Source organism: Heterodontus francisci, unplaced genomic scaffold (genome assembly GCF_036365525.1).
Source record: "Heterodontus francisci isolate sHetFra1 unplaced genomic scaffold, sHetFra1.hap1 HAP1_SCAFFOLD_43, whole genome shotgun sequence".
Taxonomy (NCBI): domain Eukaryota; kingdom Metazoa; phylum Chordata; class Chondrichthyes; order Heterodontiformes; family Heterodontidae; genus Heterodontus; species Heterodontus francisci.
In genome coordinates, this window is record NW_027141852.1 from 10,143,181 (window position 1) to 10,156,119 (window position 12,939).

The 12,939-nt window shown below is 45.0% G+C and overlaps 2 non-coding genes across 2 annotated transcripts; both read right to left on the reverse strand.

Moving 5' to 3' along the window:
* Positions 1-316: 316 nt before the first annotated feature.
* trnat-cgu (transfer RNA threonine (anticodon CGU)) lies at positions 317-388 on the reverse strand. The gene has a single exon. It is a non-coding gene; the product is annotated as a tRNA-Thr (tRNA).
* Positions 389-12,628: 12,240 nt separating this feature from the next.
* trnar-ucu (transfer RNA arginine (anticodon UCU)) lies at positions 12,629-12,719 on the reverse strand. Its single transcript is given in 2 exon segments — positions 12,629-12,664; positions 12,683-12,719. It is a non-coding gene; the product is annotated as a tRNA-Arg (tRNA).
* Positions 12,720-12,939: the final 220 nt, after the last annotated feature.

Consider the following 12,939-nt stretch of genomic DNA (forward strand, 5'->3'; position numbering starts at 1 on the left):
TGGAATTGGATATATACCTGACATGGAAAATCTAACAGGGCAATGGGGGAAAGGACAGGAGTGCGGGATGTGGGATTAATAGAATAGCTCTGTTAAATATCAAGCAAATGCACAGTAATAAGGTTCTGTGCTTGGACCTCAGTTATTTTCACTCCATCGATGGCAGAGAAGGCTCGAGGAACCATCTGGCTGCACCTCATGTTCTTCCCAGTGTCCAGAATAAAGTATAACATGACACTGATTTCCAGATGGCCGAAACAAATGCAACAGCCATCTTTTCTGTAAACATCACATTTAAAGTTAGAAACTAATCATAAGGCACGGACAGGGATTGAACCCGTGATCTTCAGTTTACGAAACTGACGCCTTACCACTTGGCCACCATGCCTTTCCTTAATGGGCACCTGAGGCTCCAGAGGAGGATTTGTGATTCTTTTTCAATTTGGTTGAAACAGCATCGAGAAACATGCACAGAAATAAAGAGGGATTGTGGAATGGGGAACAGATCAGCCTCATTTCCATCATCAGCATCATGAAATCTTCATTCACACATTCCATTCCCATCCTCAGCTTTTCTCACATCTGTACAATAATATAAGAGTGGACATTGGGTTGTTACTGGGCAGATTATATAAATAGACTATGTGCATCATCACAGGAAGTGCTGTAATATAATCTGTACGGCACCTCATGGAGAGTTGTAGATGAAACCTTCAATGCAAGATGTGCAGAGTAAACTCAGGTTATTTTAACCGTCAGATTCTTATAAATTCTGTACTAAGCCTTGACAGATATCAAAATATTAATTGGGGGCCACAGTAAACCAAAGCGAAGATGGAGAAATCTTTGCCTGTACCTTTGAAAAGGTCACTGGACTGGACCAAGCCGAGGACTGGCCGAGATGGTTCCAGAGGTTTGCAAGGTATCGTACTGCATCGGGTCTCGTGCAGAAGCCAGACATGGAACAGGTCAGTACGCTATTGTCTGCAATGAAGGGAGTGTGCAGGCAACATCCTCATGAAGAACAGAATGCTACATGTGAAGAAGTTATTAAGGCACTCAAGACATATTTTAATTGAGGAAAAAAATGTCATCGTGGAGCCAAAGTTAAAACGCTGCATTTGCTGACAACGCAACCACCAGGTGACGCTGTACTGGTACATGCGCAAATGCAGCCTCTTCCACTGAAACGTCACTGTCTGTGACATTCAGGCAGCTGCCAGGCTTAAAGATGGAGCTACTCAATTTATCACAGAAAACAACTTCGACCCAAAAATCCCCTCAAAGGTTGCCATCGCCGCCTCCGTCCCACCCCCAACAGTCCCCCGCTCCTTCTTGTGCATTCGCCAGTTATATAGTACCAAGTCATCTTAATTCACCTAAAGTGAATTACTTTCGGAGCAGTGACTGTCATTTCATAAGCAAATATGGCACATATCTACACAATGGACATGTTTTGGTTGATACTCGGAGAACGTTGCGCTGTTTGAAGTCTCATCAGAAGGACAGCACCTCTGACAGTGCTGCACACCCTCTGTAATTCAGTGAGGTTTCATAGAGTCATAGAGTTATACAGCACAGAAACAGGCCCTTCGGCCATCGTGTCCGTGCCGGCCATCAAGTACCTATCTATTCTAATTCCATTTTCCAGCACGTGGCCGTAGCCTTGTATTCTGTGGCGTTTTGAGTGCTCATCTAGATACTTCTTAAATGTTGTGAGGGTTCCTGCCTCTACCACTCCTTCAGGCAATGTGTTCCAGATTCCAACCACCCTCGAGGTGAAACATTTTTTCCTTAAATCCCCTCTAAACAGTGCCATCCCATTCTCCGGACGATCATTCCCCGCTTCCCCCCATCCCACTCTCTGACTGCTCACTCCCCGCTTCACCCGCCACCACCCCCATCCTGCTCTCTGGCTGCTCACACTCCAGGCCATGGGCTCTGCCGCTTCCCTCCTCTCGGCCACTCGCTCCAACATTGCCCCATCACCCCTCGAGGCTCGCCTTGCTTTATCGGGTGGTGCGGTGAAGAATGATCGAATATTGGAGCGAGAGGCCGAGAGGAGGGAAGCAGCATGGCTTAGAGCTAGTGTGGGGAGTGACGTGGGGGGGAAGCTGGGCGTGAGTGGACGGAGAGAGGGCAGTGCGGGGGTGGGGGGGGTAGCAAGCGGCCGGAGGGCGGGGGAGCGGGGTAGCGAGGAGCGGGCAGTGAGCGGCCTGGAGTGAGTGGCTGAGAGGGGGTAGAGAGTTTTCCCGCGCATGCGCCACTTCGTCCTGGAAGACGTAGGCAGAGCATGCGCAGCATCTCAGAGCGCAGGAGAGTGTTTGTGCATGTGCGCAGCTTGGAGCGCTTTGATGACGTCGGCTGGCAGCTGCATTGTCAGGAATCACTTTGAATTTAATAAGCGTACAAAACAGAAAGGGGAGAGTATTCATTCATTTATCAATGACTTGTACAATCTCACGGAGGATTGTGAATACGGCAACTTAAGAGAAGAGCTGAATGGAGACAGGATTGTGTTCGGGGTATTAGACAACACCCTTTCAGATCATCTACAGTCCAGGGCTGATCTCACATTAACGAAAGAGTTTCAATTGAGCAGACAAACAGAGGTTAGAAAGTTTAACCAATCCGTTGTCCAAGGGGACAGGGAGAGTCTGATCTCGAGAGTTGCAGACTCAATTGAATTTGTTAAGAAAGCAAAAGGAAAAATTAGTGGTAAAAGACAAGAAAGACGGGAAGAGAATCTAGTGGTAGCTGCAATCAATTGCAGTAGGTGTGGCCGAGAGAGACACAAGTGGGAAAACTGCCTCGCCAAAGAAGCTGAGTGTTTTTCTTGCAGAAAGATGGGACACTTTCAGTCAGTGTGTGGCAGTAAAATACCAGCACTGAATATAATTAAAGGGAGATCCCGAGAGAGAAAAAACATTAATGAAGTACAGGATATCCAAAGTGTGGAAATACATTTTTTAGGTGAAATCCAGGAAATAAAGTGAGAGTTGCTGAACGACAGAAATTCTGAAATATTTTAAGATAGAGGTAGATAGATTCTTGATAAACAAGGGGGTGAAAGGCTATCGGGGGCAGATGGGAATGTGGAGTTGAGGTTACAATCAGATCAGCCATGATCTTATTGAATGGTGGAGCAGGCTCGAGGGGCCGAGTGGTCTACTCCTGCTCCTAATTGGTATGTTTGTATGTAAGAAAACATGTTCCAGATACAATGAGAACTATCATTTGTTTGGAAATGGATTTGAAACCCCTTTTTTCAAAAGCTTATGGAGCTTTAATTTTTCTGCAATTCACAGACAAATCCTTGTGGAGTTGAGATTGACAGAAACAATGGGCTGGATTCTATAGAGCCCTCGATGTCGAGATCTGTGGTGGGGGTGGGGTGGGAGCCGCCTGAAGATGGCTCCGTATGAGGCCCGCCACGGACCTCAACGCCGACAGGGCCTGGCTCGATATTGCCAGCGACGGCGAGGCCTTGTGGGGGACCCCCACCGCTCGGCAACGGGACCACAAACCTGCATTAATTATTATCCCATCACTTCCTGATATCCCACTGTGATCTTCAGCCCAGTGGCCGGCATTGCCGTGCCTTCGGAGCCCCATCCGGGGAAATGATTTGCAACACTGGTGGGGAGGGGGGAGAAGGTAAGTTTCTCAGTGCGGGGGAGGGGGGAAGGAGTCAAATTAATGTCATGGGTGTAGGGGATGGTGGGAAGGGTTATAATTTACAGTTTGTGCAGTTTTGGGCGGAAGGTCAGATGGTAAAGGTAGGTTTTGGGAGGTAAGGGCAAATAATTAATTTAACTGTTATTGGGGGGATGGGAGAGAGGCAAAAGCAATGTATTTATTTCAATTCATTTAATCTTCCTTTAAATATTTTCCAGTAGGACTAACAGCCCTTTAAAAATGGCTGACACTCCAGTACAGTACTAAGGCAGTGCTGCACTATCAGAAATGCTGTTTTTCAGGTGAGACAGAAAACTGAGGATCCCTCTGACCTCTCAGGTGGATGCTAAAGGTACCATGGCACTATTTCAGAGAATAGAAGGGGAATTATTTCTGGGATGCTGGTCATTGTTTAACCCTGAATCAACATCATTTAAAAACAGATTATCTTGTTTTTATCACATTGTTGTTTCTGGGAGCTTGCTGTGCGCACATTGGCCACCATGTTTCCTACATGACTACAGTGACTACACTTGGAAAGTCCTTCATTGGCTGTAAAAGACTTTGCAACGTCCTGTGGTCGTGAAATGCAAGTCTTGCTTTTTCCATTGTTATCAGTGTCATTGTGATCAAAAGATAGGATTCGTGAGCACAAAATTTCAATCAATTTTGATTAAAATAATGTAAAAGCATCTATATTCTTGCACTGTACTTAATAATCTCCATCTTCCTATCCTTACAGAGTGCAATGTCATCGACCCTGAAATTGATTCCAGAATCTCATAGAATCTTAGACTCATAGAAAGTTTAAGGCACAGAAAGAGGCCACTTGGCACTCAGACAATTTCAGCCCAGTTCTGATGAAAGGTCACAGACCACAAACGTTAACTCTGTTTCTCTCTCCACAGATGCTGCCAGACCTGCTGAGTATTTCCAGCATTTTCTGTTTTTATTTCAGATTTCCAGCATCTGCAGTATTTTGCTTCTGTGTTAATTTGAAAGTTAAAACTGAACCACCTGTTTACAATTCACACTGGCGTCTCCCATGAAATGATTCTGTATAATGTTGATGTAATGAATACAGACTCTGAGCACAGAGCTTCCTGTGCGGAATTGGGGATATGAAAACCAGCAGACTCTGCAGGAATTTCCACTGGGAGCACAAATTCACAAAATCTACCTTTTATATATCGATTCATTTTGATTGTCCTTCTGGAAAATTATTTTGCAACAATTTAAACATCAACCCACAGCTCCATGACTGGGTCAATTATGAGGTCATCCTCTGACAGGTCATGTGACAGCTGGAGCCACAAGACATCAGAACCAGATTTGTGACTGGATTAAAACCCGGAATCCTGTCACAATGGCTTTTCAAATAAAGCTGTTGCTGTTTGAAAACACAGCAGTTAAACTTTCTGCCTGACCATGAGGGGAGCTAGGGAGAAATTTACAAAACTAAATCCTTTTACAAAATAGTTCAAAAATCATTCACATCGAAATCATGTGAGGATTCATATGCAGTAGAGAAACAAGCAGAATACAGAAAGTACAGAGGAGAGCTGAAAAAGGAAATGAGATCAGCAAGAGAATGTATGAGAAAAGATTAGCAGGTCACATAACTGGGAACACTGAAGTCTTTTACCAACATATGGACAGTCAATGAAAGGGTGGGTCAATTAGGAGATCCTGTGGAGGCAGAGGGTGTGGCTGAGGCACTAATTAAGTATCACAAAATAAGCGGATGCTGCAAATGTCACAGTAAAGGAGGAGGAAGTGAAGAAATTGGACAGGATGAAAATAGATAAAGTGGAGACAATTACAAGGTTGGCAGCTCTCACAGTAGAAAAGTCACCCAGTTTGAATGGGCTGCATCCTGGGTTGCTGAGGGAAGTAAGGGTGGAAATATCAGAGACTCGAACCACAATCTTTCAATCCTCCTTAAATATGGGAATGTTGCCAGAGGACTGGAGGATGCAGGTAAGCTTGGGTAGTTCGATCTTAGTTTAATTTGACCATTTTTATAATGTATCCATTGCAATAACTAACAAGGTCAAGAAAGCCATTTTATAATTAACACATGACCAAAGGAGCCATTTTGTGTTCAGTACTAACGTGCCGTGTAGAGGACACCATTTGTGCTTAAACATTAGCACAACACGGGAAGAAACGGTTACCGTGGAATAAGTTCACACTCAATTGGTGCAGAGTATGAGCGCCAGGGGTTACTTCTGACAGTTGAAGAGATCATCGCATCTCATTGATAGCTACCACCCACTCCAAGCTGGGTAGCCCCCAGTCAGTTAGGTGCTGTCCTGCCACGACCTGCTTGCTTCAATGGGTGCTTGTAGCTTAGAGAGTCATCTCTCAACAGACGGATTGATAATCTATGCACCAAGAAAAACAAGCTCAACAAAGAAGACACCAGTCCTTCGCATCGCAAGCTGGAATGTGAGGACCATGTGTCCTGGCCTTACTGACACCCTTCTGCAGGTTGATGACACACACAAGACAGCTTTGATGGACAAAGAACTCACAAGACTCAATGTGGACATTGCTGTGCTGCAAGAAACTAGACTCGTTCAAAGTGGATCCCTCAAAGAGAAACACTACACCTTCTTCTGGCAGGGGAAAGCCCAAGAGGCAACTCGTGAGCATGGAGTGGTTTTCACAGTAAAAAACACGCCACTTGAGATGAGTGAACCACCCACAGTAGGCTCAGAGAGACTTCTTACTCTTCACTTGTCAACACGTGTGGGCCCAGTTAATCTCATGTGCATCTATGTCCCGACACTCACCTCCACCCCAGATGTCAAGGATCAATTCTATGTGACACTGGATACTGCCATCAGTAGAATTCCCAGCACTGAGGGACTGTACCTTCTAGGAGACTTCAACACAAGCTTGGGTACTGACTACACAGCTTTGCCAATGTGCATAGAGCACCAGGGGATTGGCAAGATGAATGAAAATGGACAGAGTTTGCTGGAGCTATGCTGTCACCATGGATTCTGTGTGATGAACAGCTACTTCCAGGTCAAGCTGTGCCACAAGGTGTCCTGGAGACATCTGAGATCACGCCACTGGCACCAGCTAGACCTTATCATCACCAGTGCAAACACCCTCAGCAGTGTCCTCATCACTCATAGCTATCACAGCGCTGACTGTGACACTGAGCACTCCCTGGTGTGTAGCAAGGTCAGGCTTCAGCCAAGGAAGCTTCATCCATCCAAGAAGAACGTCGTCCTCAGATCAACTCTTGACGAACCACTGATCCAGAACGGACCCAGGAGTTCCTCAACATCCTCGATCAGGCTCTTTCAGACAACAATGCTCAAGGTCTCAGTGCGGTGTCAAAGTGGAATCATCTGTTAACAAGCAGATGGAAAGGTGAGTGGAGCATTACCTTAAACTCTACATAACGGAGAATATTGTCATTGAAGTGGCTCTCAGTGCCATTCCAGACTTCCCTGTCATGGAGGAGCTGGACAGTGACCCCACCATAGTGGAGCTCAACAAAGCCATTGACCATCTTGCCAGTGGTAAAGCCCCGGGAAATGATGGTATTCCACCTGGAATCATCAAGAGTGGAAAAGCGGTTCTACTGCAGCATCTTCATGAACTTCTGTGTCTCTGTTGGAAGGAAAGATCTGCACCTCAAAACATGCGTGACGCAAACATTGTCACCTTGTGCAACAATAAAGGGAATCGCAGTGACTGCAGCAATTAGCGAGGCATATCCTTGCTAAGTATTGTGGGGAAGGTCTTTGCTCGCATTGCTCTGACCAGATTGCAGACCCTGGCATCACACATCTATCCTGAGTCTCAGTGCAGCTTCAGAGCTGGTAGATCGACAGTCGACATGATTTGCTCACTTCGGCAGTTACAGGAGAAGTACTGTGAACAGTACAGACCACTCTACATTGTCTTTACATATGAACATACGAATTAGGAGCAGGAGTGGGCCACTCGTCCCTTCGAGCCTGCTTCACCATTCAAATAGCTCATGGCTGAACTGATTACTCTACATTTCCATCTACCTCCGATAACCTTTCACCCCCTTGCAGATAAAGAATCTATCCATCTCTCCCTTAAAAATAGTCAAAGACTCTGCTTCCACCGCCTTTTGAGGAAGAAAATTCCAAAGACTCACGACCCTCTGAGGGGGAAAATTGCTCCTCATCTCTGTCTTAAATGGGTGACCCCTTATTTTTAAACAGTGACCCCAAGCTCTAGAGTCTCCCACAAGGGGAAACATCCTTTCCACATCCACCCTGTCAAAACCCCTCAGGATCTTGTATGTTTCAATCATGTCGCCTCTTTCTCTTCTAAACTCTAGTGGATACGAACCTCGCCTGTCCAATCTTTCCTCGTAAGACAGCCCACCCATTCCATGTATTAGTCCAGTAAACCTTCTCTGTACTACCTCCAATGCATTTACATCCTTCCATAAATAAGGAGACCAGTACTGTACTCAGTGTTGCAGAAGAGGTCTCACCAATGCCCTGTATAGCTGAAGCATAACCTCCCTACTATTGTATTCAATTCCCCTGGCGATAAATGATAACATTCTATTAGCTTTCCTAATTACGTGCTGTACCTGCAGACTAACCTTTTGCGATTCGTGCACTAGGACACCCAGATCCCCTGCATCTCAGATCTCTGCAATCTCTCACCATTTAGATAATATGCTTTTTTATTCTTCCTGCCAAAGTGGACAATTTCCCACTTTCCCACATTATTCTCCATTTGCCAGGTCTTTGCCCAGTCACTTAACCTATCTATATCCCTTTGTAGCCCCCTTATGTCCTCTTCACAACCTACTTTCCTACCTATCTTTGTCATCAGCAAATTTAGCAACCATACTTTTGGTCCCTTCATCAAAGTCATTTCGAGAATTGTAGAATGTTGAGGCCCCAGCACAGATCCCTGTGGAGCACACGTTACTTCTTGCCAACCAGAAAATAACCCATTAATGCTGACTCTCTGTTTCCTGTCAGCTAGCCAATCCTCTATCCATGCCAATATGTTACCCCTGACACCATGAGCTTTTATTTTCTGCAATAACCTTTGATATGTCACCTTATCCTTCTGGAAATCGAAGAACAATACATCCACCGGTTTCCCTTTATCCACAGCACATGTAACTCCCTCAAAGAACTCCAATAAATTGGTTAAACATGATTTCCCTTTCACAAAACCATGTTGACTCTGCCTGATTACCTTTATTTTTTCTAAATGCCCTGCTATAACATCCTCTGTAATAGCTCCAAACATTTTCCCTAAGACAAATGTTAAGCTAACTGTCCTGTCGTTTCCTGCTTTCTGTCTCCCTCCCTTTTTGAATAAATGAGTTACATTCACTCTTTTCCAATCTAATGGAACTTTCTCGAATCTAGGGAATTTTGGAAAATTAAAACCAGCGCATCAACTATCTCACTAGCCACTTCAGGACCTGGCGACTTGTCAGCCCGCAGCTCCAACAATTTGTTTAGTACCACTTCACTGGTGATTGTAATTTTCTTGAGTTCCTCCCTCCCTTCCATTTCCTGACTTACAGCTAATACTGGGGTGTTATTTGTATCCTCAATAGTGAAGACCAATCCAAAGTATCTGTTCAATTCATCGGCCATCTCTTAATTATCCATTATTAATTCCCCAGACACACTTTCCATCGGACCAACATTCACTTTGTTAACTCTTTTCTTTTTGAAATATCTATCGAAACTCTTACTAGTTGTCTTTATATTTCTCGCTAGCTTTCTCTCGTACTCTAATTTTACCTTCCTTATCAATCTTTTTGTCATTCTTTGCTGTTTTTTATATTCTGTCCAATCTTCTGACCTGCCTCCCATCTTTGCACAATTATAGGCTTTTTCTTTAAGTTTGATAGTATCTTTAACTGTTTTCGTGAACCATGGATGGTGAGTCCCACCTTTGGAATTTTTCTTTCTCGTTGAAGTGCATCTATTCTGTGTATTCTGAAATTTTCCTTAAATATCTGCCACTGCATCTCTATTGACTTATCCCTTAACCTAATTTGCCAGTTCACTTTAGCTAGCTCTGCTTTCATGCCCTTATAATTGCCCTTATTTAAATTTAAAATACTCGTTTGGGACCCACTCTTCTCTCCCTCAAACTGAATGTAAAATTCAATCATATTATGATCGCTACTACCTAGGGGCACCTTAACTATGAGGTCATTAATTAATCATATCTCGTTGCACAATGCCAGGTCTAGTATAGCCTGCTCTCAGGTTGGCTCCAGAACTTAATTTTCCAAGAAATTATCCCAAAAACATTCTATGTACTCCTCATCTAGGCTACCTCTGCCCATCAGAATTTCCAGTCTGTTTGGAGATCAAAATCCCCCATAATTATTGCTGTACCTTTCTGACAAGCTGCCATTATTTCTTTTTTTATACCCCATCCTACAGTGTGGTTAATGTTCGGTGGCCTGTACACCACTCCCACAAGTGACTTCTTGCCTGTATTATTTCTCATCTCAACTCAAACCGCTTCTTCATCGTGATCTCCTGAACTTAGGTCATCCCTCTCTATTGCGCTAATACCATCATTAATTAACAGAGTTACCCACCACCTTTTCCAAGCTTCCTGTCCTTCCTAAATGCCATGTCACCTCCAATATTCTCATCCCAATCTCTGTCGCCCTGCAGCCATGTCTCTGTAATGACTATCAGATCGTACTTATTTATTCTATTTGTGCTCTCTGTTCATCTGTTTTGTTTCGAAAGCTCCATGCATTCAGATACAGAGCACTTAGTTTTGTCCTTTTACTATTTTTGTAACCTCTAGCCTTATCTGTCGATTTACTCTTAGATTTGTACATTCTGTCCCTTCCTGTCACAGTCTGTTTATCATTTCCCATATTTATACCTTTCTCTCTTGCCTTGCCTCTCCTCCTTGATTCACCATATCTTCCCAAATTTGATCCCTTGCCCCCACTATTCAGTTTAAAACCGTCTCTACGTCCCTCGTTATGTGGCTCGCGAGAACACCGGCACCAGCACGGTTCAGGTGTAGACCGTCCCAACGGTACAGCCACCTCTTTCCCCAGTACTGGTGCCAATGCCCCACGAACCAGAACCCACTACTACCACACCAGTCTTTCAGCCGCACATTACTTTCTCTAATCTTATTTGTCCTATGCCAATTTGCACATGGCTCAGGTAATAATCCAGAGATGATTACCTTTGAGGTTCTGCTTCTTAATTTGGTGCCTAGTTCCTCATACTGACTTTGCAGAACCTCTATCCTTGTCCTGCCTATGTCGTTGGAAGCGACATGGACCACGACAACTGGATCCTCCCCCTCCCATTGTATGTTTCGCTCCAGCCCTGAGCAGACGTCCTGAATCCTGGCACCGGCAGGCAACACAGCCGTCTGGACTCTTGCTCTTTGCTGCAGAGAACAGTGTTAATCCACCTTACTATACTGTCCCCTACTACCACTACATTCCTTTTTTCTCACTCTTTGAGCCGCAAACACATTTTTTATTTTCAAAATATACTTTATTCATACAAATCTGCAAAAATTACATTGCCAAACAGTTTCAAACAGCACCAAAAAATACAAACATTGCAAGGGAGATCAGTTTCCTTCTCTCCTATCATGAGTTTCTTCGCAACCCTTCCATTTCACTATTGTCATGCCAATTACAGTTTTACATTGACAGCAAAAGAAAATATCAACGATACAGTTCGAGGGATTTCCCATGGATCCAGTCCCTCAGTTCAGCTTGGTGGGGGGACCTTACACTGTGGTCTTTCCCCATTGAGCCTTTGCTGCGGCTGCTCCAAGTTTAGTGCGTCCCTGAGCACGGAGTCCTGGACCGTGGAATGTGCCAGTCTGCAACATTCGGTGGTGGACAACACTTTGCGCTGGAAGACCAGCAAGTTTCGGGCAGACCAAAGGGCGTCTTTCACCGAATTGATAGTCCTCCAGCAGCAGTTGATGTTTGTCTCGGTGTGCGTCCCTGGGAACAGCCCTGAGAGCACAGACTCCTGTGTTACAGAGCTGCTTGGGATGAACCTCGACAAAAACCACTGCATCTCTTTCCACACCTGCTTTGCAAAGACACATTCCAGGAGGAGGTGGGCGACCGTCTCTTCCCCACCACAGTCAACGCGGGGGCACTGTGCGGAGGGGGCGAGACTTCGGGTGTGCAGGAAGGATCTGACGGGAAGGGCCCGTCTCACCACCAGCCAAGCTACGTCTTGGTGCTTGTTTGAAAGTTCTGGTGATGAGGCATTCCGCCAAATGACTTTGACGGTCTGCTCGGGGAACCATCCGACAGGATCAACCATCTCCTTTTCCCGTAGGCCCTTGAGGACATTCCGTGCAGACCACTGCCTGATGGACCGGTGGTCAAAGGTGTTTTGCTGCAGAAACTAAACACTTACTGCAGACGTGTTTGCCCTGGATCACACTGGCATCCAGGAGCTCCCACATGCTGCAGCTGTGACACATCACCTGTCCTGTCATCCTTAACGTGTTTCAATTCACTACTTAATTATTTTATTCAATTGTTTATTTTGTTGTATATTTTATTAAGCTTACCACTAGTTTGTTTACTATTTTAAACATTAGGACTAAAATGGACCTTAATCACTTACCAGATACTCATCAAACATGCAGCTTTTTCAAAACCAATCAACTGCCTGCTTGCCTGTGATGTCACAGCTCAACAGATCCTCATCAAACAGCTCCTTCTGCTGCACCGAAGCAAGAACCAAATCCTGTAAACTCACCCCAGCGGCTCTCTGTTTCCCTGCTCTCACTCTCCATTGTTATGTCACCCCTTGATTTTTTTACCCCAGCTCTGCTCCTGCTGTGCTCCTCTCTCTCTCACTCTGTCTCTGAGTCGGTGCTTTTGACACACTTGTTAACTCTCTGTTCCGTCGTGCTCTTCTGTCTCTGGTCCAAAATCTGACTCTGGTGGGATTTGAACCCACAACCTTTGAATGCCTTCTTTATCATTATTTAGAAGTTCAACAAGCTATCCATTGCGCCACAGAGCCACACATACTTTAATAAACATCACCAAGGCCTTTGATCCTGTCCGCAGAGACTGACTCTTCAAACTGCGATGGAAACTCGGCTGCCCTCCTGAACTCTTGGGCATCATCTCTTCTTTCCACGAGAACATGCACAGTTCCATCAGTTACAATGGAGCAACATCAGACACTTTCAAGATCAGCAGTGTGGTAAAGCAAGGCTGCGTGCTGGCGCCAACTCTCT